This window comes from Nipponia nippon, unplaced genomic scaffold (assembly GCF_047370975.1).
Source record: "Nipponia nippon isolate SJK-2023a ecotype South Korea unplaced genomic scaffold, ASM4737097v1 scaffold_26, whole genome shotgun sequence".
In the NCBI taxonomy this organism is placed as follows: Eukaryota; Metazoa; Chordata; class Aves; order Pelecaniformes; family Threskiornithidae; genus Nipponia; species Nipponia nippon.
Window position 1 is genome coordinate 1,285,518 of NW_028262343.1, and position 2,919 is coordinate 1,288,436.

The window sequence follows — 2,919 nt, forward strand, 5'->3', positions numbered from 1 at the left end:
AATGCTTCTGCTGATTGTGCACTTCCAAAGTTTCAAACCCCATAACAGGTCTGAACATAAGCTGGCAAAGTGGGAAGGCATTTCCTTCACTCTGAAGCATTCTGGAACAGCTTCTTCTCAAAAGAAAATATTGGGAGCTGTTCAATTTAGAGAGAAAGTAGAGCTTAAACTAATGTCAACTCCGGTCTAATTTTAATTCAGGGATAGCAACAATGCTGCTTGCACTCAGCTGGTAAAGCAAAGCTATATGGAAAGAGAATCACTGTATTTAGCTTTTATCGTGGTAATACCTCAGTTGTTAAGTTGCTACACAAGAATGTTATTAAATACCCTGTTGCATAAAAAGGGGCCATGTCTGTGCTTTTGCAGTCACAGCCGAGGTTGTGTCACACAGCAGAGAACAGGATAGGTGCGCTATTGCTCACTGCTCCCCCTCCTGCCTTCAAAAGGTTACATTATATACTTATTCCAGTGGATGGAAGTGCTACGTCTTCACCTGTTTCTTTCTTCAAGGCAGGTTAGCAGTATTTTCCAGAAGAAATCTGGGCACAGAGAGGACTTTGGGCACGTCAGACCCTGCTGGGAGAGGGCGGGAAGGAAATTAATTTCCCCTTGGACATCTTTATGGGCCAGCCCCAGTGTTAGAGGCAACGAGGATGCTCTGACTGAATTCTAAAGCTTTCAGTTTAATGCTTAATTTTTTAAAAATAATAATACCTACTACTAAGTACACATTCTTTGCAGACTCACAAGAGATTCCCTTGCTACTCACGTTGAATTCCCTGGAGTTACTCAGGAAAATAAACTCTCCTTCCTATTCACTTAGAGGATAGTCATGTTTCTGCCAATGCAGGGGTTGCTGTACCTTCGTTTGTGATTCATAAGAAATTAAAAAAAGGTTTGGAAAATAAACAGTAGGAGTCTTGTTCCAACACTCTTATTTAGCTGAAAATTATCTGAAATTTGAGTTGGTTTATTGCCTTCAGTCATCTAATTCAGGGGAATGAAATCTTTGCCTATTATTGTGGCAAAATCTGTCTTTGAATTAATATGATGATTAAGAAGAAACTGCAGATTTACAGTGCTCTGTAAGGTGGTGCTTATGCTGTAGCCAGACAGGTGTGCACATGCCTTTGTTAGAAGCTGGAATTGTCTCTGATGCATTGTTCCTGATTTAAAATACCATCATATCTCTGTTTTCTTACAGAATGAAGAGATGTAAGTGTCCCTGCAAATGTCCCGCAAGAAGGAAGATTCTGATCCTGTGTGTTATGGGGTGGCTGATTGTACTGCTGAAACTCCTCCATGTCGAAAGACACTTTTTTCCACCTAAGGGCATTTATTTGGTTGAGCACTTCTTGAGCACTTCTTCTTATGTTAGAAACAGGTATTCCTATCTTAGAAATGACTTCCAGTATGAAATTAATTGTTCATCTATATACAAACAAGATCCCCGTGAAAATGGCAAGAGTTTAGAGATAAGAAGAAAAGAGAGAATTGATTTAGATGATGAAGATGTTGTAGCAATGACAAGTGATTGCCACGTGTATCATTCACTTAGGAAATACTACCTAAAACCTGTTTCTCCAGAGGAAGAGAATTTTCCAATAGCCTGTTCCTTGGTTGTTCACAAAGATGCAGCAATGGTAGAAAGGCTCATACATTCTCTATACAGTCATCAAAATATTTACTGCATCCATTATGACCAAAAAGCAGTAAAAAGTTTCAAATCTGAATAATCTAGCTAAATGTTTCCCTAGTATTTTCATTGCATCAAAATTGGAGACAGTGGACTATGCACATATTTCAAGGCTGCAAGCAGATTTCAATTGTTTGTCTGATTTGATGGACTCTTCAGTTCCCTGGAAGTATGTTATTAATTTGTGAGGCCAAGATTTCCCTTTGAGATCGAATTTCCAGTTGGTCACTGAACTGAAGAAACTTGGTGGAGGAAACATGCTAGAAACTGTAAAGCCAAGCAGTAGCAAAAGAGAATGATTTACTTATCACTATGAACTTATGAAAGTGCTTTATGAATACATGCAGATGCCTGTGAAAAACAACATTCCCAAGAATCTGCCACCTCATAATATTGAGGTATTTGTAGGCAGTGCCTATTTTGTTTTAAGTCAAGCATTTATTCGATATATTCTTGAAAGCTCTCTTGCAAAAGATTTTTTTGAATGGTCAAGGGATATGTACTCTCCAGATGAACATTTCTGGGTCACTCTGGTATGTCTTCCTGGGGTCCCTGGGGAAATTTCAAGGTCGGCCCAGGATAGAACAGACCTACAAAGCAAAACTCGTTTGGTGAAATGGAATTATATTGAAGACCATTTGTATCCTCCATGCACTGGTACCCACCTTCGCAGTGTCTGCATCTATGGGGCTGCAGAATTAAGATGGCTTATGAATTACGGGCACTGGTTCACCAATAAGTTTGACTCCAAAATAGACCCTGTCCTGGTAAAATGCTTGGCAGAAAAACTGGCAGAACAACAGAAAGAGTGGGTTTATTTGTCCTCTGATAAATATTTTCTGCATATATATTCTATTTACAGAAGGATCTGGACAGGCTGGATCGATGGGCTGAGGCCAATTGTATGAGGTTCAACAAGGCTAAGTGCCGGGTCCTGTACTTGGGTCGCAACAACCCCATGCAACGCTACAGGCTTGGGAAAAAGTGGCTGGAAAGCTGCCTGGCAGGAAAGGACCTGGGGGTGTTGGTTGACAGCCGCCTGAACATGAGCCAGCAGTGTGCTCAGGTGGCCAAGAGGGCCAATGGCATCCTGGCTTGTATCAAAAATAGTGTGGCCAGCAGGACCAGGGAGGTGATAGTGCCCCTGTACTCGGCACTGGTGAGGCCACACCTTGAGTACTGTGTTCAGTTTTGGGCCCCTCACTACAAGAAGGACATTG

The 2,919-nt window shown here is 41.2% G+C and overlaps 1 pseudogene; it reads left to right on the plus strand.

The window, feature by feature from the left end:
* The first annotated feature begins 1,208 nt into the window (after nucleotides 1-1,208).
* Nucleotides 1,209-2,607, plus strand: LOC148055138 (beta-1,3-galactosyl-O-glycosyl-glycoprotein beta-1,6-N-acetylglucosaminyltransferase 4-like; annotated as a pseudogene).
* The last annotated feature ends 312 nt before the right edge of the window (nucleotides 2,608-2,919 follow it).